Source organism: Syngnathus typhle, linkage group LG4 (genome assembly GCF_033458585.1).
Source record: "Syngnathus typhle isolate RoL2023-S1 ecotype Sweden linkage group LG4, RoL_Styp_1.0, whole genome shotgun sequence".
Taxonomy (NCBI): Eukaryota; Metazoa; Chordata; class Actinopteri; order Syngnathiformes; family Syngnathidae; genus Syngnathus; species Syngnathus typhle.
Genome location: NC_083741.1, coordinates 178,099 through 202,311, shown reverse-complemented (window position 1 = coordinate 202,311; position 24,213 = coordinate 178,099).

Below are 24,213 nucleotides of genomic sequence, written 5' to 3'. Positions count from 1 at the left end.
GTGCCGAGTTTATTACTGCGCATTAAGAAATGACCACCTCCAACGTTTGGTTTATGTTTTATAAGCATTTTTAATTTTATTGCTTAAATCGCATTTTCTCGGCGAGCTGAGCACTTTTTCTGAATTGTGCCGCTCCCGTCACTCTGGTTAGGTTGGCATAAAAAAAAACGCTCTCGGGTGCTTTAGAGTGCCGAGTTTATTACTGCGCATTAAGAAATGACCACCTCCAACGTTTGGTTTATGTTTTATAAGCATTTTTAATTTTATTGCTTAAATCGCATTTTCTCGGCGAGCTGAGCGCTTTTTCTGAATTGTGCCGCTCCCGTCACTCTGGTTAGGTTGGCATCGAAAAAAACGCTCTCGGGTGCTTTAGAGTGCCGAGTTTATTACTGCGCATTAAGAAATGACCACCTCCAACGTTTGGTTTATGTTTTATAAGCATTTTTAATTTTATTGCTTAAATCGCATTTTCTCGGCGAGCTGAGCACTTTTTCTGAATTGTGCCGCTCCCGTCACTCTGGTTAGGTTGGCATCGAAAAAAACGCTCTCGGGTGCTTTAGAGTGCCGAGTTTATTACTGCGCATTAAGAAATGACCACCTCCAACGTTTGGTTTATGTTTTATAAGCATTTTTAATTTTATTGCTTAGATCGCATTTTCTCGGCGAGCTGAGCGCTTTTTCTGAATTGTGCCGCTCCCGTCACTCTGGTTAGGTTGGCATCGAAAAAAACGCTCTCGGGTGCTTTAGAGTGCCGAGTTATTCACTGCGCATGAAGAAATGACCACCTCCAACGTTTGGTTTATGTTTAATAAGCATTTTTAATTTTATTGCTTAAATCGCATTTTCTCGGCGAGCTGAGCACTTTTTCTGAATTGTACCGCTCCCGTCACTCTGGTTAGGTTGGCATCGAAAAAAACGCTCTCGGGTGCTTTAGAGTGCCGAGTTTATTACTGCGCATTAAGAAATGACCACCTCCAACGTTTGGTTTATGTTTTATAAGCATTTTTAATTTTATTGCTTAAATCGCATTTTCTCGGCGAGCTGAGCGCTTTTTCTGAATTGTGCCGCTCCCGTCACTCTGGTTAGGTTGGCATCGAAAAAAACGCTCTCGGGTGCTTTAGAGTGCCGAGTTATTCACTGCGCATGAAGAAATGACCACCTCCAACGTTTGGTTTATGTTTAATAAGCATTTTTAATTTTATTGCTTAAATCGCATTTTCTCGGCGAGCTGAGCACTTTTTCTGAATTGTGCCGCTCCCGTCACTCTGGTTAGGTTGGCATCGAAAAAAACGCTCTCGGGTGCTTTAGAGTGCCGAGTTTATTACTGCGCATTAAGAAATGACCACCTCCAACGTTTGGTTTATGTTTTATAAGCATTTTTAATTTTATTGCTTAAATCGCATTTTCTCGGCGAGCTGAGCACTTTTTCTGAATTGTGCCGCTCCCGTCACTCTGGTTAGGTTGGCATCGAAAAAAACGCTCTCGGGTGCTTTAGAGTGCCGAGTTTATCACTGCGCATGAAGAAATGACCACCTCCAACGTTTGGTTTATGTTTTATAAGCATTTTTAATTTTATTGCTTAAATCGCATTTTCTCGGTGAGCTGAGCGCTTTTTCTGAATTGTGCCGCTCCCGTCACTGTGGTTAGGTTGGCATCGAAAAAAACGCTCTCGGGTGCTTTAGAGTGCCGAGTTTATCACTGCGCATGAAGAAATGACCACCTCCAACGTTTGGTTTATGTTTTATAAGCATTTTTAATTTTATTGCTTAAATCGCATTTTCTCGGCGAGCTGAGCGCTTTTTCTGAATTGTGCCGCTCCCGTCACTCTGGTTAGGTTGGCATCGAAAAAAACGCTCTCGGGTGCTTTAGAGTGCCGAGTTATTCACTGCGCATGAAGAAATGACCACCTCCAATGTTTGGTTTATGTTTAATAAGCATTTTTAATTTTATTGCTTAAATCGCATTTTCTCGGCGAGCTGAGCACTTTTTCTGAATTGTGCCGCTCCCGTCACTCTGGTTAGGTTGGCATCGAAAAAAACGCTCTCGGGTGCTTTAGAGTGCCGAGTTTATTACTGCGCATTAAGAAATGACCACCTCCAACGTTTGGTTTATGTTTTATAAGCATTTTTAATTTTATTGCTTAAATCGCATTTTCTCGGCGAGCTGAGCACTTTTTCTGAATTGTGCCGCTCCCGTCACTCTGGTTAGGTTGGCATCGAAAAAAACGCTCTCGGGTGCTTTAGAGTGCCCAGTTATTCACTGCACATGAAGAAATGACCACCTCCAACGTTTGGTTTATGTTTAATAAGCATTTTTAATTTTATTGCTTGAATCGCATTTTCTCGGCGAGCTGAGCACTTTTTCTGAATTGTGCCGCTCCCGTCACTCTGGTTAGGTTGGCATCGAAAAAAACGCTCTCGGGTGCTTTAGAGTGCCGAGTTTATCACTGCGCATGAAGAAATGACCACCTCCAACGTTTGGTTTATGTTTTATAAGCATTTTTAATTTTATTGCTTAAATCGCATTTTCTCGGCGAGCTGAGCACTTTTTCTGAATTGTGCCGCTCCCGTCACTCTGGTTAGGTTGGCATCGAAAAAAACGCTCACGGGTGCTTTAGAGTGCCGAGTTTATTACTGCGCATTAAGAAATGACCACCTCCAACGTTTGGTTTATGTTTTATAAGCATTTTTAATTTTATTGCTTAAATCGCATTTTCTCGGCGAGCTGAGCACTTTTTCTGAATTGTGCCGCTCCCGTCACTCTGGTTAGGTTGGCATCGAAAAAAACTCTCTCGGGTGCTTTAGAGTGCCGAGTTATTCACTGCGCATGAAGAAATGACCACCTCCAACGTTTGGTTTATGTTTTATAAGCATTTTTAATTTTATTGCTTAAATCGCATTTTCTCGGCGAGCTGAGCGCTTTTTCTGAATTGTGCCGCTCCCGTAACTCTGGTTAGGTTGGCATCGAAAAAAAACGCTCTCGGGTGCTTCAGAGTGCCGAGTTTATTACTGCGCATTAAGAAATGACCACCTCCAACGTTTGGTTTATGTTTTATAAGCATTTTTAATTTTATTGCTTAAATCGCATTTTCTCGGCGAGCTGAGCACTTTTTCTGAATTGTGCCGCTCCCGTCACTCTGGTTAGGTTGGCATCGAAAAAAACGCTATCGGGTGCTTTAGAGTGCCGAGTTATTCACTGCGCATGAAGAAATGACCACCTCCAACGTTTGGTTTATGTTTAATAAGCATTTTTAATTTTATTGCTTAAATCGCATTTTCTCGGCGAGCTGAGCACTTTTTCTGAATTGTGCCGCTCCCGTCACTCTGGTTAGGTTGGCATCGAAAAAAACGCTCTCGGGTGCTTTAGAGTGCCGAGTTTATTACTGCGCATTAAGAAATGACCACCTCCAACGTTTGGTTTATGTTTTATAAGCATTTTTAATTTTATTGCTTAAATCGCATTTTCTCGGCGAGCTGAGCACTTTTTCTGAATTGTGCCGCTCCCGTCACTCTGGTTAGGTTGGCATCGAAAAAAACGCTCTCGGGTGCTTTAGAGTGCCGAGTTTATTACTGCGCATTAAGAAATGACCACCTCCAACGTTTGGTTTATGTTTTATAAGCATTTTTAATTTTATTGCTTAAATCGCATTTTCTCGGCGAGCTGAGCGCTTTTTCTGAATTGTGCCGCTCCCGTCACTCTGGTTAGGTTGGCATCGAAAAAAACGCTCTCGGGTGCTTTAGAGTGCTGAGTTTATTACTGCGCATTAAGAAATGACCACCTCCAACGTTTGGTTTATGTTTAATAAGCATTTTTAATTTTATTGCTTAAATCGCATTTTCTCGGCGAGCTGAGCACTTTTTCTGAATTGTGCCGCTCCCGTCACTCTGGTTAGGTTGGCATCGAAAAAAACGCTCTCGGGTGCTTTAGAGTGCCGAGTTTATTACTGCGCATTAAGAAATGACCACCTCCAACGTTTGGTTTATGTTTTATAAGCATTTTTAATTTTATTGCTTAAATCGCATTTTCTCGGCGAGCTGAGCGCTTTTTCTGAATTGTGCCGCTCCCGTCACTCTGGTTAGGTTGGCATCGAAAAAAACGCTCTCGGGTGCTTTAGAGTGCCGAGTTATTCACTGCGCATGAAGAAATGACCACCTCCAACGTTTGGTTTATGTTTAATAAGCATTTTTAATTTTATTGCTTAAATCGCATTTTCTCGGCGAGCTGAGCACTTTTTCTGAATTGTGCCGCTCCCGTCACTCTGGTTAGGTTGGCATCGAAAAAAACGCTCTCGGGTGCTCTAGAGTGCCGAGTTTATTACTGCGCATTAAGAAATGACCACCTCCAACGTTTGGTTTATGTTTTATAAGCATTTTTAATTTTATTGCTTAAATCGCATTTTCTCGGCGAGCTGAGCACTTTTTCTGAATTGTGCCGCTTCCCGTCACTCTGGTTAGGTTGGCATCGAAAAAAACGCTCTCGGGTGCTTTAGAGTGCCGAGTTATTCACTGCGCATGAAGAAATGACCACCTCCAACGTTTGGTTTATGTTTTATAAGCATTTTTAATTTTATTGCTTAAATCGCATTTTCTCGGCGAGCTGAGCGCTTTTTCTGAATTGCGCCGCTCCCGTAACTCTGGTTAGGTTGGCATCGAAAAAAACGCTCTCGGGTGCTTTAGAGTGCCGAGTTTATTACTGCGCATTAAGAAATGACCACCTCCAACGTTTGGTTTATGTTTTATAAGCATTTTTAATTTTATTGCTTAAATCGCATTTTCTCGGCGAGCTGAGCACTTTTTCTGAATTGTGCCGCTCCCGTCACTCTGGTTAGGTTGGCATCGAAAAAAACGCTCTCGGGTGCTTTAGAGTGCCGAGTTTATTACTGCGCATTAAGAAATGACCACCTCCAACGTTTGGTTTATGTTTTATAAGCATTTTTAATTTTATTGCTTAAATCGCATTTTCTCGGCGAGCTGAGCACTTTTTCTGAATTGTGCCGCTCCCGTCACTCTGGTTAGGTTGGCATCGAAAAAAACGCTCACGGGTGCTTTAGAGTGCCGAGTTTATTACTGCGCATTAAGAAATGACCACCTCCAACGTTTGGTTTATGTTTTATAAGCATTTTTAATTTTATTGCTTAAATCGCATTTTCTCGGCGAGCTGAGCACTTTTTCTGAATTGTGCCGCTCCCGTCACTCTGGTTAGGTTGGCATCGAAAAAAACGCTCTCGGGTGCTTTAGAGTGCCGAGTTATTCACTGCGCATGGAGAAATGACCACCTCCAACGTTTGGTTTATGTTTTATAAGCATTTTTAATTTTATTGCTTAAATCGCATTTTCTCGGCGAGCTGAGCACTTTTTCTGAATTGTGCCGCTCCCGTCACTCTGGTTAGGTTGGCATCGAAAAAAACGCTCTCGGGTGCTTTAGAGTGCCGAGTTTATCACTGCGCATGAAGAAATGACCACCTCCAACGTTTGGTTTATGTTTTATAAGCATTTTTAATTTTATTGCTTAAATCGCATTTTCTCGGCGAGCTGAGCGCTTTTTCTGAATTGTGCCGCTCCCGTCACTCTGGTTAGGTTGGCATCGAAAAAAACGCTCTCGGGTGCTTTAGAGTGCCGAGTTTATCACTGCGCATGAAGAAATGACCACCTCCAACGTTTGGTTTATGTTTTATAAGCATTTTTAATTTTATTGCTTAAATCGCATTTTCTCGGCGAGCTGAGCGCTTTTTCTGAATTGTGCCGCTCCCGTAACTCTGGTTAGGTTGGCATCGAAAAAAACGCTCTCGGGTGCTTTAGAGTGCCGAGTTTATCACTGCGCATGAAGAAATGACCACTTCCAACGTTTGGTTTATGTTTTATAAGCATTTTTAATTTTATTGCTTAAATCGCATTTTCTCGGCGAGCTGAGCACTTTTTCTGAATTGTGCCGCTCCCGTCACTCTGGTTAGGTTGGCATCGAAAAAAACGCTCTCGGGTGCTCTAGAGTGCCGAGTTTATTACTGCGCATTAAGAAATGACCACCTCCAACGTTTGGTTTATGTTTTATAAGCATTTTTAATTTTATTGCTTAAATCGCATTTTCTCGGCGAGCTGAGCACTTTTTCTGAATTGTGCCGCTTCCCGTCACTCTGGTTAGGTTGGCATCGAAAAAAACGCTCTCGGGTGCTTTAGAGTGCCGAGTTTATTACTGCGCATTAAGAAATGACCACCTCCAACGTTTGGTTTATGTTTTATAAGCATTTTTAATTTTATTGCTTAAATCGCATTTTCTCGGCGAGCTGAGCACTTTTTCTGAATTGTGCCGCTCCCGTCACTCTGGTTAGGTTGGCATCGAAAAAAACGCTCTCGGGTGCTTTAGAGTGCCGAGTTAATCACTGCGCATGAAGAAATGACCACCTCCAACGTTTGGTTTATGTTTTATAAGCATTTTTAATTTTATTGCTTAAATCGCATTTTCTCGGCGAGCTGAGCACTTTTTCTGAATTGTGCCGCTCCCGTCACTCTGGTTAGGTTGGCATCGAAAAAAACGCTCTCGGGTGCTTTAGAGTGCCGAGTTTATCACTGCGCATGAAGAAATGACCACCTCCAACGTTTGGTTTATGTTTTATAAGCATTTTTAATTTTATTGCTTAAATCGCATTTTCTCGGCGAGCTGAGCGCTTTTTCTGAATTGTGCCGCTCCCGTCACTCTGGTTAGGTTGGCATCGAAAAAAACGCTCTCGGGTGCTTTAGAGTGCCGAGTTATTCACTGCGCATGAAGAAATGACCACCTCCAATGTTTGGTTTATGTTTAATAAGCATTTTTAATTTTATTGCTTAAATCGCATTTTCTTGGCGAGCTGAGCACTTTTTCTGAATTGTGCCGCTCCCGTCACTCTGGTTAGGTTGGCATCGAAAAAAACGCTCTCGGGTGCTTTAGAGTGCCGAGTTTATTACTGCGCATTAAGAAATGACCACCTCCAACGTTTGGTTTATGTTTTATAAGCATTTTTAATTTTATTGCTTAAATCGCATTTTCTCGGCGAGCTGAGCACTTTTTCTGAATTGTGCCGCTCCCGTCACTCTGGTTAGGTTGGCATCGAAAAAAACGCTCTCGGGTGCTTTAGAGTGCCGAGTTATTCACTGCGCATGAAGAAATGACCACCTCCAACGTTTGGTTTATGTTTAATAAGCATTTTTAATTTTATTGCTTGAATCGCATTTTCTCGGCGAGCTGAGCCCTTTTTCTGAATTGTGCCGCTCCCGTCACTCTGGTTAGGTTGGCATCGAAAAAAACGCTCTCGGGTGCTTTAGAGTGCCGAGTTTATCACTGCGCATGAAGAAATGACCACCTCCAACGTTTGGTTTATGTTTTATAAGCATTTTTAATTTTATTGCTTAAATCGCATTTTCTCGGCGAGCTGAGCACTTTTTCTGAATTGTGCCGCTCCCGTCACTCTGGTTAGGTTGGCATCGAAAAAAACGCTCTCGGGTGCTTTAGAGTGCCGAGTTTATCACTGCGCATGAAGAAATGACCACCTCCAACGTTTGGTTTATGTTTTATAAGCATTTTTAATTTTATTGCTTAAATCGCATTTTCTCGGCGAGCTGAGCGCTTTTTCTGAATTGTGCCGCTCCCGTCACTCTGGTTAGGTTGGCATCGAAAAAAACGCTCTCGGGTGCTTTAGAGTGCCGAGTTTATTACTGCGCATTAAGAAATGACCACCTCCAACGTTTGGTTTATGTTTTATAAGCATTTTTAATTTTATTGCTTAAATTGCATTTTCTCGGCGAGCTGAGCACTTTTTCTGAATTGTGCCGCTCCCGTCACTCTGGTTAGGTTGGCATCGAAAAAAACGCTCTCGGGTGCTTTAGAGTGCCGAGTTTATTACTGCGCATTAAGAAATGACCACCTCCAACGTTTGGTTTATGTTTTATAAGCATTTTTAATTTTATTGCTTAAATCGCATTTTCTCGGCGAGCTGAGCACTTTTTCTGAATTGTGCCGCTCCCGTCACTCTGGTTAGGTTGGCATCGAAAAAAACGCTATCGGGTGCTTTAGAGTGCCGAGTTATTCACTGCGCATGAAGAAATGACCACCTCCAACGTTTGGTTTATGTTTAATAAGCATTTTTAATTTTATTGCTTAAATCGCATTTTCTCGGCGAGCTGAGCACTTTTTCTGAATTGTGCCGCTCCCGTCACTTGGCATCGAAAAAAACGCTCTCGGGTGCTTTAGAGTGCCGAGTTATTCACTGCGCATGAAGAAATGACCACCTCCAACGTTTGGTTTATGTTTTATAAGCATTTTTAATTTTATTGCTTAAATCGCATTTTCTCGGCGAGCTGAGCGCTTTTTCTGAATTGTGCCGCTCCCGTCACTCTGGTTAGGTTGGCATCGAAAAAAACGCTCTCGGGTGCTTTAGAGTGCTGAGTTTATTACTGCGCATTAAGAAATGACCACCTCCAACGTTTGGTTTATGTTTTATAAGCATTTTTAATTTTATTGCTTAAATCGCATTTTCTCGGCGAGCTGAGCGCTTTTTCTGAATTGTGCCGCTCCCGTCACTCTGGTTAGGTTGGCATCGAAAAAAACGCTCTCGGGTGCTTTAGAGTGCCGAGTTTATTACTGCGCATTAAGAAATGACCACCTCCAACGTTTGGTTTATGTTTTATAAGCATTTTTAATTTTATTGCTTAAATCGCATTTTCTCGGCGAGCTGAGCACTTTTTCTGAATTGTGCCGCTCCCGTCACTCTGGTTAGGTTGGCATCGAAAAAAACGCTCTCGGGTGCTTTAGAGTGCCGAGTTTATTACTGCGCATTAAGAAATGACCACCTCCAACGTTTGGTTTATGTTTTATAAGCATTTTTAATTTTATTGCTTAAATCGCATTTTCTCGGCGAGCTGAGCGCTTTTTCTGAATTGTGCCGCTCCCGTCACTCTGGTTAGGTTGGCATCGAAAAAAACGCTCTCGGGTGCTTTAGAGTGCCGAGTTATTCACTGCGCATGAAGAAATGACCACCTCCAACGTTTGGTTTATGTTTAATAAGCATTTTTAATTTTATTGCTTAAATCGCATTTTCTCGGCGAGCTGAGCACTTTTTCTGAATTGTGCCGCTCCCGTCACTCTGGTTAGGTTGGCATCGAAAAAAACGCTCTCGGGTGCTTTAGAGTGCCGAGTTTATTACTGCGCATTAAGAAATGACCACCTCCAACGTTTGGTTTATGTTTTATAAGCATTTTTAATTTTATTGCTTAAATCGCATTTTCTCGGCGAGCTGAGCGCTTTTTCTGAATTGTGCCGCTCCCGTCACTCTGGTTAGGTTGGCATCGAAAAAAACGCTCTCGGGTGCTTTAGAGTGCCGAGTTATTCACTGCGCATGAAGAAATGACCACCTCCAACGTTTGGTTTATGTTTAATAAGCATTTTTAATTTTATTGCTTAAATCGCATTTTCTCGGCGAGCTGAGCACTTTTTCTGAATTGTGCCGCTCCCGTCACTCTGGTTAGGTTGGCATCGAAAAAAACGCTCTCGGGTGCTTTAGAGTGCCGAGTTTATTACTGCGCATTAAGAAATGACCACCTCCAACGTTTGGTTTATGTTTTATAAGCATTTTTAATTTTATTGCTTAAATCGCATTTTCTCGGCGAGCTGAGCACTTTTTCTGAATGTTGCCGCTCCCGTCACTCTGGTTAGGTTGGCATCGAAAAAAACGCTCTCGGGTGCTTTAGAGTGCCGAGTTTATCACTGCGCATGAAGAAATGACCACCTCCAACGTTTGGTTTATGTTTAATAAGCATTTTTAATTTTATTGCTTAAATCGCATTTTCTCGGCGAGCTGAGCACTTTTTCTGAATTGTGCCGCTCCCGTCACTCTGGTTAGGTTGGCATCGAAAAAAACGCTCTCGGGTGCTTTAGAGTGCCGACTTTATCACTGCGCATGAAGAAATGACCACCTCCAACGTTTGGTTTATGTTTTATAAGCATTTTTAATTTTATTGCTTAAATCGCATTTTCTCGGCGAGCTGAGCACTTTTTCTGAATTGTGCCGCTCCCGTCACTCTGGTTAGATTGGCATCGAAAAAAACGCTCACGGGTGCTTTAGAGTGCCGAGTTTATTACTGCGCATTAAGAAATGACCACCTCCAACGTTTGGTTTATGTTTTATAAGCATTTTTAATTTTATTGCTTAAATCGCATTTTCTCGGCGAGCTGAGCACTTTTTCTGAATTGTGCCGCTCCCGTCACTCTGGTTAGGTTGGCATCGAAAAAAACGCTCTCGGGTGCTTTAGAGTGCCGAGTTATTCACTGCGCATGAAGAAATGACCACCTCCAACGTTTGGTTTATGTTTTATAAGCATTTTTAATTTTATTGCTTAAATCGCATTTTCTCGGCGAGCTGAGCGCTTTTTCTGAATTGTGCCGCTCCCGTAACTCTGGTTAGGTTGGCATCGAAAAAAACGCTCTCGGGTGCTTTAGAGTGCCGAGTTTGTTACTGCGCATTAAGAAATGACCACCTCCAACGTTTGGTTTATGTTTTATAAGCATTTTTAATTTTATTGCTTAAATCGCATTTTCTCGGCGAGCTGAGCACTTTTTCTGAATTGTGCCGCTCCCGTCACTCTGGTTAGGTTGGCATCGAAAAAAACGCTCTCGGGTGCTTTAGAGTGCCGAGTTTATTACTGCGCATTAAGAAATGACCACCTCCAACGTTTGGTTTATGTTTTATAAGCATTTTTAATTTTATTGCTTAAATCGCATTTTCTCGGCGAGCTGAGCACTTTTTCTGAATTGTGCCGCTCCCGTCACTCTGGTTAGGTTGGCATCGAAAAAAACGCTCACGGGTGCTTTAGAGTGCCGAGTTTATTACTGCGCATTAAGAAATGACCACCTCCAACGTTTGGTTTATGTTTTATAAGCATTTTTAATTGTATTGCTTAAATCGCATTTTCTCGGCGAGCTGAGCACTTTTTCTGAATTGTGCCGCTCCCGTCACTCTGGTTAGGTTGGCATCGAAAAAAACGCTCTCGGGTGCTTTAGAGTGCCGAGTTATTCACTGCGCATGGAGAAATGACCACCTCCAACGTTTGGTTTATGTTTTATAAGCATTTTTAATTTTATTGCTTAAATCGCATTTTCTCGGCGAGCTGAGCACTTTTTCTGAATTGTGCCGCTCCCGTCACTCTGGTTAGGTTGGCATCGAAAAAAACGCTCTCGGGTGCTTTAGAGTGCCGAGTTTATCACTGCGCATGAAGAAATGACCACCTCCAACGTTTGGTTTATGTTTTATAAGCATTTTTAATTTTATTGCTTAAATCGCATTTTCTCGGCGAGCTGAGCACTTTTTCTGAATTGTGCCGCTCCCGTCACTCTGGTTAGGTTGGCATCGAAAAAAACGCTCTCGGGTGCTCTAGAGTGCCGAGTTTATTACTGCGCATTAATAAATGACCACCTCCAACGTTTGGTTTATGTTTTATAAGCATTTTTAATTTTATTGCTTAAATCGCATTTTCTCGGCGAGCTGAGCACTTTTTCTGAATTGTGCCGCTCCCGTCACTCTGGTTAGGTTGGCATCGAAAAAAACGCTCTCGGGTGCTTTAGAGTCCCGAGTTTATTACTGCGCATTAAGAAATGACCACCTCCAACGTTTGGTTTATGTTTTATAAGCATTTTTAATTTTATTGCTTAAATCGCATTTTCTCGGCGAGCTGAGCACTTTTTCTGAATTGTGCCGCTCCCGTCACTCTGGTTAGGTTGGCATCGAAAAAAACGCTCTCGGGTGCTTTAGAGTGCCGAGTTAATCACTGCGCATGAAGAAATGACCACCTCCAACGTTTGGTTTATGTTTTATAAGCATTTTTAATTTTATTGCTTAAATCGCATTTTCTCGGCGAGCTGAGCACTTTTTCTGAATTGTGCCGCTCCCGTCACTCTGGTTAGGTTGGCATCGAAAAAAACGCTCTCGGGTGCTTTAGAGTGCCGAGTTAATCACTGCGCATGAAGAAATGACCACCTCCAACGTTTGGTTTATGTTTTATAAGCATTTTTAATTTTATTGCTTAAATCGCATTTTCTCGGCGAGCTGAGCGCTTTTTCTGAATTGTGCCGCTCCCGTCACTCTGGTTAGGTTGGCATCGAAAAAAACGCTCTCGGGTGCTTTAGAGTGCCGAGTTATTCACTGCGCATGAAGAAATGACCACCTCCAATGTTTGGTTTATGTTTAATAAGCATTTTTAATTTTATTGCTTAAATCGCATTTTCTCGGCGAGCTGAGCGCTTTTTCTGAATTGTGCCGCTCCCGTCACTCTGGTTAGGTTGGCATCGAAAAAAACGCTCTCGGGTGCTTTAGAGTGCCGAGTTATTCACTGCGCATGAAGAAATGACCACCTCCAACGTTTGGTTTATGTTTAATAAGCATTTTTAATTTTATTGCTTAAATCGCATTTTCTCGGCGAGCTGAGCACTTTTTCTGAATTGTGCCGCTCCCGTCACTCTGGTTAGGTTGGCATCGAAAAAAACGCTCTCGGGTGCTTTAGAGTGCCGAGTTTATTACTGCGCATTAAGAAATGACCACCTCCAACGTTTGGTTTATGTTTTATAAGCATTTTTAATTTTATTGCTTAAATCGCATTTTCTCGGCGAGCTGAGCACTTTTTCTGAATTGTGCCGCTCCCGTCACTCTGGTTAGGTTGGCATCGAAAAAAACGCTCTCGGGTGCTTTAGAGTGCCGAGTTTATTACTGCGCATTAAGAAATGACCACCTCCAACGTTTGGTTTATGTTTTATAAGCATTTTTAATTTTATTGCTTAAATCGCATTTTCTCGGCGAGCTGAGCACTTTTTCTGAATTGTGCCGCTCCCGTCACTCTGGTTAGGTTGGCATCGAAAAAAACGCTCTCGGGTGCTTTAGAGTGCCGAGTTATTCACTGCGCATGAAGAAATGACCACCTCCAACGTTTGGTTTATGTTTAATAAGCATTTTTAATTTTATTGCTTGAATCGCATTTTCTCGGCGAGCTGAGCACTTTTTCTGAATTGTGCCGCTCCCGTCACTCTGGTTAGGTTGGCATCGAAAAAAACGCTCTCGGGTGCTTTAGAGTGCCGAGTTTATTACTGCGCATTAAGAAATGACCACCTCCAACGTTTGGTTTATGTTTTATAAGCATTTTTAATTTTATTGCTTAAATCGCATTTTCTCGGCGAGCTGAGCGCTTTTTCTGAATTGTGCCGCTCCCGTCACTCTGGTTAGGTTGGCATCGAAAAAAACGCTCTCGGGTGCTTTAGAGTGCCGAGTTTATTACTGCGCATTAAGAAATGACCACCTCCAACGTTTGGTTTATGTTTTATAAGCATTTTTAATTTTATTGCTTAAATCGCATTTTCTCGGCGAGCTGAGCACTTTTTCTGAATTGTGCCGCTCCCGTCACTCTGGTTAGGTTGGCATCGAAAAAAACGCTCTCGGGTGCTTTAGAGTGCCGAGTTTATTACTGCGCATTAAGAAATGACCACCTCCAACGTTTGGTTTATGTTTTATAAGCATTTTTAATTTTATTGCTTAAATCGCATTTTCTCGGCGAGCTGAGCACTTTTTCTGAATTGTGCCGCTCCCGTCGCTCTGGTTAGGTTGGCATCGAAAAAAACGCTCACGGGTGCTTTAGAGTGCCGAGTTTATTACTGCGCATTAAGGAATGACCACCTCCAACGTTTGGTTTATGTTTTATAAGCATTTTTAATTTTATTGCTTAAATCGCATTTTCTCGGCGAGCTGAGCACTTTTTCTGAATTGTGCCGCTCCCGTCACTCTGGTTAGGTTGGCATCGAAAAAAACGCTCTCGGGTGCTTTAGAGTGCCGAGTTATTCGCTGCGCATGAAGAAATGACCACCTCCAACGTTTGGTTTATGTTTTATAAGCATTTTTAATTTTATTGCTTAAATCGCATTTTCTCGGCGAGCTGAGCGCTTTTTCTGAATTGTGCCGCTCCCGTAACTCTGGTTAGGTTGGCATCGAAAAAAACGCTCTCGGGTGCTTTAGAGTGCCGAGTTTATTACTGCGCATTAAGAAATGACCACCTCCAACGTTTGGTTTATGTTTTATAAGCATTTTTAATTTTATTGCTTAAATCGCATTTTCTCGGCGAGCTGAGCACTTTTTCTGAATTGTGCCGCTCCCGTCACTCTGGTTAGGTTGGCATCGAAAAAAACGCTCTCGGGTGCTTTAGAGTGCCGAGTTTATTACTGCGCATTAAGAAATGACCACCTCCAACGTTTGGTTTATGTTTTATAAGCATTTTTAATTTTATTGCTTAAATCGCATTTTCTCGTCGAGCTGAGCACTTTTTCTGAATTGTGCCGCTCCCGTCACTCTGGTTAGGTTGGCATCGAAAAAAACGCTATCGGGTGCTTTAGAGTGCCGAGTTATTCACTGCGCATGAAGAAATGACCACCTCCAACGTTTGGTTTATGTTTAATAAGCATTTTTAATTTTATTGCTTAAATCGCATTTTCTCGGCGAGCTGAGCACTTTTTCTGAATTGTGCCGCTCCCGTCACTCTGGTTAGGTTGGCATCGAAAAAAACGCTCTCGGGTGCTTTAGAGTGCCGAGTTTATTACTGCGCATTAAGAAATGACCACCTCCAACGTTTGGTTTATGTTTTATAAGCATTTTTAATTTTATTGCTTAAATCGCATTTTCTCGGCGAGCTGAGCACTTTTTCTGAATTGTGCCGCTCCCGTCACTCTGGTTAGGTTGGCATCGAAAAAAACGCTCTCGGGTGCTTTAGAGTGCCGAGTTTATTACTGCGCATTAAGAAATGACCACCTCCAACGTTTGGTTTATGTTTTATAAGCATTTTTAATTTTATTGCTTAAATCGCATTTTCTCGTCGAGCTGAGCACTTTTTCTGAATTGTGCCGCTCCCGTCACTCTGGTTAGGTTGGCATCGAAAAAAACGCTATCGGGTGCTTTAGAGTGCCGAGTTATTCACTGCGCATGAAGAAATGACCACCTCCAACGTTTGGTTTATGTTTAATAAGCATTTTTAATTTTATTGCTTAAATCGCATTTTCTCGGCGAGCTGAGCACTTTTTCTGAATTGTGCCGCTCCCGTCACTCTGGTTAGGTTGGCATCGAAAAAAACGCTCTCGGGTGCTTTAGAGTGCCGAGTTTATTACTGCGCATTAAGAAATGACCACCTCCAACGTTTGGTTTATGTTTTATAAGCATTTATAATTTTATTGCTTAAATCGCATTTTCTCGGCGAGCTGAGCACTTTTTCTGAATTGTGCCGCTCCCGTCACTTGGCATCGAAAAAAACGCTCTCGGGTGCTTTAGAGTGCCGAGTTATTCACTGCGCATGAAGAAATGACCACCTCCAACGTTTGGTTTATGTTTTATAAGCATTTTTAATTTTATTGCTTAAATCGCATTTTCTCGGCGAGCTGAGCGCTTTTTCTGAATTGTGCCGCTCCCGTCACTCTGGTTAGGTTGGCATCGAAAAAAACGCTCTCGGGTGCTTTAGAGTGCTGAGTTTATTACTGCGCATTAAGAAATGACCACCTCCAACGTTTGGTTTATGTTTTATAAGCATTTTTAATTTTATTGCCTAAATCGCATTTTCTCGGCGAGCTGAGCACTTTTTCTGAATTGTGCCGCTCCCGTCACTCTGGTTAGGTTGGCATCGAAAAAAACGCTCTCGGGTGCTTTAGAGTGCCGAGTTTATTACTGCGCATTAAGAAATGACCACCTCCAACGTTTGGTTTATGTTTTATAAGCATTTTTAATTTTATTGCTTAAATCGCATTTTCTCGGCGAGCTGAGCACTTTTTCTGAATTGTGCCGCTCCCGTCACTCTGGTTAGGTTGGCATCGAAAAAAACGCTCTCGGGTGCTTTAGAGTGCCGAGTTATTCACTGCGCACGAAGAAATGACCACCTCCAACGTTTGGTTTATGTTTTATAAGCATTTTTAATTTTATTGCTTAAATCGCATTTTCTCGGCGAGCTGAGCGCTTTTTCTGAATTGTGCCGCTCCCGTCACTCTGGTTAGGTTGGCATCGAAAAAAACGCTCTCGGGTGCTTTAGAGTGCCGAGTTTATTACTGCGCATTAAGAAATGACCACCTCCAACGTTTGGTTTATGTTTTATAAGCATTTTTAATTTTATTGCTTAAATCGCATTTTCTCGGCGAGCTGAGCCCTTTTTCTGAATTGTGCCGCTCCCGTCACTCTGGTTAGGTTGGCATCGAAAAAAACGCTCTCGGGTGCTTTAGAGTGCCGAGTTTATTACTGCGCATTAAGAAATGACCACCTCCAACGTTTGGTTTATGTTTTATAAGCATTTTTAATTTTATTGCTTAAATCGCATTTTCTCGGCGAGCTGAGCACTTTTTCTGAATTGTGCCGCTCCCGTCACTCTGGTTAGGTTGGCATCGAAAAAAACGCTATCGGGTGCTTTAGAGTGCCGAGTTATTCACTGCGCATGAAGAAATGACCACCTCCAACGTGTGGTTTATGTTTAATAAGCATTTTTAATTTTATTGCTTAAATCGCATTTTCTCGGCGAGCTGAGCACTTTTTCTGAATTGTGCCGCTCCCGTCACTCTGGTTAGGTTGGCATCGAAAAAAACGCTCTCGGGTGCTTTAGAGTGCCGAGTTTATTACTGCGCATTAAGAAATGACCACCTCCAACGTTTGGTTTATGTTTTATAAGCATTTTTAATTTTATTGCTTAAATCGCATTTTCTCGGCGAGCTGAGCACTTTTTCTGAATTGTGCCGCTCCCGTCACTCTGGTTAGGTTGGCATCGAAAAAAACGCTCTCGGGTGCTTTAGAGTGCCGAGTTTATTACTGCGCATTAAGAAATGACCACCTCCAACGTTTGGTTTATGTTTTATAAGCATTTTTAATTTTATTGCTTAAATCGCATTTTCTCGGCGAGCTGAGCGCTTTTTCTGAATTGTGCCGCTCCCGTCACTCTGGTTAGGTTGGCATCGAAAAAAACGCTCTCGGGTGCTTTAGAGTGCCGAGTTATTCACTGCGCATGAAGAAATGACCACCTCCAACGTTTGGTTTATGTTTAATAAGCATTTTTAATTTTATTGCTTAAATCGCATTTTCTCGGCGAGCTGAGCACTTTTTCTGAATTGTGCCGCTCCCGTCACTCTGGTTAGGTTGGCATCGAAAAAAACGCTCTCGGGTGCTTTAGAGTGCCGAGTTTATTACTGCGCATTAAGAAATGACCACCTCCAACGTTTGGTTTATGTTTTATAAGCATTTTTAATTTTATTGCTTAAATCGCATTTTCTCGGCGAGCTGAGCGCTTTTTCTGAATTGTGCCGCTCCCGTCACTCTGGTTAGGTTGGCATCGAAAAAAACGCTCTCGGGTGCTTTAGAGTGCCGAGTTATTCACTGCGCATGAAGAAATGACCACCTCCAACGTTTGGTTTATGTTTAATAAGCATTTTTAATTTTATTGCTTAAATCGCATTTTCTCGGCGAGCTGAGCACTTTTTCTGAATTGTGCCGCTCCCGTCACTCTGGTTAGGTTGGCATCGAAAAAAACGCTCTCGGGTGCTTTAGAGTGCCGAGTTTATTACTGCGCATTAAGAAATGACCACCTCCAACGTTTGGTTTATGTTTTATAAGCATTTTTAATTTTATTGCTTAAATCGCATTTTCTCGGCGAGCTGAGCACTTTTTCTGAATTGTGCCGCTCCCGTCACTCTGGTTAGGTTGGCATCGAAAAAAACGCTCTCGGGTGCTTTAGAGTGCCGAGTTATTCACTGCGCATGGAGAAATGACCACCTCCAACGTTTGGTTTATGTTTTATAAGCATTTTTAATTTTATTGCTTAAATCGCATTTTCTCGGCGAGCTGAGCACTTTTTCTGAATTGTGCCGCTCCCGTCACTCTGGTTAGGTTGGCATCGAAAAAAACGCTCTCGGGTGCTTTAGAGTGCCGAGTTTATCACTGCGCATGAAGAAATGACCACCTCCAACGTTTGGTTTATGTTTTATAAGCATTTTTAATTTTATTGCTTAAATCGCATTTTCTCGGCAGGCTGAGCGCTTTTTCTGAATTGTGCCGCTCCCGTCACTCTGGTTAGGTTGGCATCGAAAAAAACGCTCTCGGGTGCTTTAGAGTGCCGAGTTTATCACTGCGCATGAAGAAATGACCACCTCCAACGTTTGGTTTATGTTTTATAAGCATTTTTAATTTTATTGCTTAAATCGCATTTTCTCGGCGAGCTGAGCGCTTTTTCTGAATTGTGCCGCTCCCGTAACTCTGGTTAGGTTGGCATCGAAAAAAACGCTCTCGGGTGCTTTAGAGTGCCGAGTTTATCACTGCGCATGAAGAAATGACCACTTCCAACGTTTGGTTTATGTTTTATAAGCATTTTTAATTTTATTGCTTAAATCGCATTTTCTCGGCGAGCTGAGCACTTTTTCTGAATTGTGCCGCTCCCGTCACTCTGGTTAGGTTGGCATCGAAAAAAACGCTCTCGGGTGCTCTTGAGTGCCGAGTTTATTACTGCGCATTAAGAAATGACCACCTCCAACGTTTGGTTTATGTTTTATAAGCATTTTTAATTTTATTGCTTAAATCGCATTTTCTCGGCGAGCTGAGCACTTTTTCTGAATTGTGCCGCTCCCGTCACTCTGGTTAGGTTGGCATCGAAAAAAACGCTCTCGGGTGCTTTAGAGTGCCGAGTTTATTACTGCGCATTAAGAAATGACCACCTCCAACGTTTGGTTTATGTTTTATAAGCATTTTTAATTTTATTGCTTAAATCGCATTTTCTCGGCGAGCTGAGCACTTTTTCTGAATTGTGCCGCTCCCGTCACTCTGGTTAGGTTGGCATCGAAAAAAACGCTCTCGGGTGCTTTAGAGTGCCGAGTTTATTACTGCGCATTAAGAAATGACCACCTCCAACGTTTGGTTTATGTTTTATAAGCATTTTTAATTTTATTGCTTAAATCGCATTTTCTCGGCGAGCTGAGCACTTTTTCTGAATTGTGCCGCTCCCGTCACTCTGGTTAGGTTGGCATCGAAAAAAACGCTATCGGGTGCTTTAGAGTGCCGAGTTATTCACTGCGCATGAAGAAATGACCACCTCCAACGTTTGGTTTATGTTTAATAAGCATTTTTAATTTTATTGCTTAAATCGCATTTTCTCGGCGAGCTGAGCACTTTTTCTGAATTGTGCCGCTCCCGTCACTCTGGTTAGGTTGGCATCGAAAAAAACGCTCTCGGGTGCTTTAGAGTGCCGAGTTTATTACTGCGCATTAAGAAATGACCACCTCCAACGTTTGGTTTATGTTTTATAAGCATTTTTAATTTTATTGCTTAAATCGCATTTTCTAGGCGAGCTGAGCACTTTTTCTGAATTGTGCCGCTCCCGTCACTCTGGTTAGGTTGGCATCGAAAAAAACGCTCTCGGGTGCTTTAGAGTGCCGAGTTTATTACTGCGCATTAAGAAATGACCACCTCCAACGTTTGGTTTATGTTTTATAAGCATTTTTAATTTTATTGCTTAAATCGCATTTTCTCGGCGAGCTGAGCGCTTTTTCTGAATTGTGCCGCTCCCGTCACTCTGGTTAGGTTGGCATCGAAAAAAACGCTCTCGGGTGCTTTAGAGTGCCGAGTTATTCACTGCGCATGAAGAAATGACCACCTCCAACGTTTGGTTTATGTTTAATAAGCATTTTTAATTTTATTGCTTAAATCGCATTTTCTCAGCGAGCTGAGCACTTTTTCTGAATTGTGCCGCTCCCGTCACTCTGGTTAGGTTGGCATCGAAAAAAACGCTCTCGGGTGCTTTAGAGTGCCGAGTTTATTACTGCGCATTAGGAAATGACCACCTCCAACGTTTGGTTTATGTTTTATAAGCATTTTTAATTTTATTGCTTAAATCGCATTTTCTCGGCGAGCTGAGCGCTTTTTCTGAATTGTGCCGCTCCCGTCACTCTGGTTAGGTTGGCATCGAAAAAAACGCTTTCGGGTGCTTTAGAGTGCCGAGTTATTCACTGCGCATGAAGAAATGACCACCTCCAACGTTTGGTTTATGTTTAATAAGCATTTTTAATTTTATTGCTTAAATCGCATTTTCTCGGCGAGCTGAGCACTTTTTCTGAATTGAGCCGCTCCCGTCACTCTGGTTAGGTTGGCATCGAAAAAAACGCTCTCGGGTGCTCTAGAGTGCCGAGTTTATTACTGCGCATTAAGAAATGACCACCTCCAACGTTGGGTTTATGTTTTATAAGCATTTTTACTTTTATTGCTTAAATCGCATTTTCTCGGCGAGCTGAGCACTTTTTCTGAATTGTGCCGCTCCCGTCACTCTGGTTAGGTTGGCATCGAAAAAAACACTCTCGGGTGCTTTAGAGTGCCGAGTTTATTACTGCGCATGAAGAAATGACCACCTCCAATGTTTGGTTTATGTTTAATAAGCATTTTTAATTTTATTGCTTAAATCGCATTTTCTCGGCGAGCTGAGCGCTTTTTCTGAATTGTGCCGCTCCCGTCACTCTGGTTAGGTTGGCATCGAAAAAAACGCTCTCGGGTGCTTTAGAGTGCCGAGTTATTCACTGCGCATGAAGAAATGACCACCTCCAACGTTTGGTTTATGTTTAATAAGCATTTTTAATTTTATTGCTTTAATCGCATTTTCTCGGCGAGCTGAGCACTTTTTCTGAATTGTGCCGCTCCCGTCACTCTGGTTAGGTTGGCATCGAAAAAAACGCTCTCGGGTGCTTTAGAGTGCCGAGTTTATTACTGCGCATTAGGAAATGACCACCTCCAACGTTTGGTTTATGTTTTATAAGCATTTTTAATTTTATTGCTTAAATCGCATTTTCTAGGCGAGCTGAGCGCTTTTTCTGAATTGTGCCGCTCCCGTCACTCTGGTTAGGTTGGCATCGAAAAAAACGCTCTCGGGTGCTTTAGAGTGCCGAGTTTATTACTGCGCATTAAGAAATGACCACCTCCAACGTTTGGTTTATGTTTTATAAGCATTTTTAATTTTATTGCTTAAATCGCATTTTCTCGGCGAGCTGAGCGCTTTTTCTGAATTGTGCCGCTCCCGTCACTCTGGTTAGGTTGGCATCGAAAAAAACGCTCTCGGGTGCTTTAGAGTGCCGAGTTATTCACTGCGCATGAAGAAATGACCACCTCCAACGTTTGGTTTATGTTTTATAAGCATTTTTAATTTTATTGCTTAAATCGCATTTTCTCGGCGAGCTGAGCACTTTTTCTGAATTGTGCCGCTCCCGTCACTCTGGTTAGGTTGGCATCGAAAAAAACGCTCTCGGGTGCTTTAGAGTGCCGAGTTATTCACTGCGCATGAAGAAATGACCACCTCCAACGTTTGGTTTATGTTTAATAAGCATTTTTAATTTTATTGCTTAAATCGCATTTTCTCGGCGAGCTGAGCACTTTTTCTGAATTGTGCCGCTCCCGTCACTCTGGTTAGGTTGGCATCGAAAAAAACGCTCTCGGGTGCTTTAGAGTGCCGAGTTTATTACTGCGCATTAAGAAATGACCACCTCCAACGTTTGGTTTATGTTTTATAAGCATTTTTAATTTTATTGCTTAAATCGCATTTTCTCGGCGAGCTGAGCGCTTTTTCTGAATTGTGCCGCTCCCGTCACTCTGGTTAGGTTGGCATCGAAAAAAACGCTCTCGGGTGCTTTAGAGTGCCGAGTTTATTACTGCGCATTAAGAAATGACCACCTCCAACGTTTGGTTTATGTTTTATAAGCATTTTTAATTTTATTGCTTAAATCGCATTTTCTCGGCGAGCTGAGCACTTTTTCTGAATTGTGCCGTCCCGTCACTCTGGTTAGGTTGGCATCGAAAAAAACGCTCACGGGTGCTTTAGAGTGCCGAGTTTATTACTGCGCATTAAGAAATGACCACCTCCAACGTTTGGTTTATGTTTTATAAGCATTTTCAATTTTATTGCTTAAATCGCATTTTCTCGGCGAGCTGAGCACTTTTTCTGAATTGTGCCGCTCCCGTCACTCTGGTTAGGTTGGCATCGAAAAAAACGCTCTCGGGTGCTTTAGAGTGCCGAGTTATTCACTGCGCATGGAGAAATGACCACCTCCAACGTTTGGTTTATGTTTTATAAGCATTTTTAATTTTATTACTTAAATCGCATTTTCTCGGCGAGCTGAGCACTTTTTCTGAATTGTGCCGCTCCCGTCACTCTGGTTAGGTTGGCATCGAAAAAAACGCTCTCGGGTGCTTTAGAGTGCCGAGTTTATCACTGCGCATGAAGAAATGACCACCTCCAACGTTTGGTTTATGTTTTATAAGCATTTTTAATTTTATTGCTTAAATCGCATTTTCTCGGCGAGCTGAGCGCTTTTTCTGAATTGTGCCGCTCCCGTAACTCTGGTTAGGTTGGCATCGAAAAAAACGCTCTCGGGTGCTTTAGAGTGCCGAGTTTATTACTGCGCATTAGGAAATGACCACCTCCAACGTTTGGTTTATGTTTTATAAGCATTTTTAATTTTATTGCTTAAATCGCATTTTCTCGGCGAGCTGAGCGCTTTTTCTGAATTGTGCCGCTCCCGTCACTCTGGTTAGGTTGGCATCGAAAAAAACGCTCTCGGGTGCTTTAGAGTGCCGAGTTTATTACTGCGCATTAAGAAATGACCACCTCCAACGTTTGGTTTATGTTTTATAAGCATTTTTAATTTTATTGCTTAAATCGCATTTTCTCGGCGAGCTGAGCACTTTTTCTGAATTGTGCCGCTCCCGTCACTCTGGTTAGGTTGGCATCGAAAAAAACGCTCTCGGGTGCTTTAGAGTGCCGAGTTTATTACTGCGCATTAAGAAATGACCACCTCCAACGTTTGGTTTATGTTTTATAAGCATTTTTAATTTTATTGCTTAAATCGCATTTTCTCGGCGAGCTGAGCACTTTTTCTGAATTGTGCCGCTCCCGTCACTCTGGTTAGGTTGGCATCGAAAAAAACGCTCTCGGGTGCTTTAGAGTGCCGAGTTATTCACTGCGCATGAAGAAATGACCACCTCCAACGTTTGGTTTATGTTTAATAAGCATTTTTAATTTTATTGCTTGAATCGCATTTTCTCGGCGAGCTGAGCACTTTTTCTGAATTGTGCCGCTCCCGTCACTCTGGTTAGGTTGGCATCGAAAAAAACGCTCTCGGGTGCTTTAGAGTGCCGAGTTTATCACTGCGCATGAAGAAATGACCACCTCCAACGTTTGGTTTATGTTTTATAAGCATTTTTAATTTTATTGCTTAAATCGCATTTTCTCGGCGAGCTGAGCGCTTTTTCTGAATTGTGCCGCTCCCGTCACTCTGGTTAGGTTGGCATCGAAAAAAACGCTCTCGGGTGCTTTAGAGTGCCGAGTTTATCACTGCGCATGAAGAAATGACCACCTCCAACGTTTGGTTTATGTTTTATAAGCATTTTTAATTTTATTTCTTAAATCGCATTTTCTCGGCGAGCTGAGCACTTTTTCTGAATTGTGCCGCTCCCGTCACTCTGGTTAGGTTGGCATCGAAAAAAACGCTCTCGGGTGCTTTAGAGTGCCGAGTTTATCACTGCGCATGAAGAAATGACCACCTCCAACGTTTGGTTTATGTTTTATAAGCATTTTTAATTTTATTGCTTAAATCGCATTTTCTCGGCGAGCTGAGCGCTTTTTCTGAATTGTGCCGCTCCCGTCACTCTGGTTAGGTTGGCATCGAAAAAAACGCTCTCGGGTGCTTTAGAGTGCCGAGTTTATTACTGCGCATTAAGAAATGACCACCTCCAACGTTTGGTTTATGTTTTATAAGCATTTTTAATTTTATTGCTTAAATCGCATTTTCTCGGCGAGCTGAGCACTTTTTCTGAATTGTGCCGTCCCGTCACTCTGGTTAGGTTGGCATCGAAAAAAACGCTCACGGGTGCTTTAGAGTGCCGAGTTTATTACTGCGCATTAAGAAATGACCACCTCCAACGTTTGGTTTATGTTTTATAAGCATTTTTAATTTTATTGCTTAAATCGCATTTTCTCGGCGAGCTGAGCACTTTTTCTGAATTGTGCCGCTCCCGTCACTCTGGTTAGGTTGGCATCGAAAAAAACGCTCTCGGGTGCTTTAGAGTGCCGAGTTATTCACTGCGCATGGAGAAATGACCACCTCCAACGTTTGGTTTATGTTTTATAAGCATTTTTAATTTTATTGCTTAAATCGCATTTTCTCGGCGAGCTG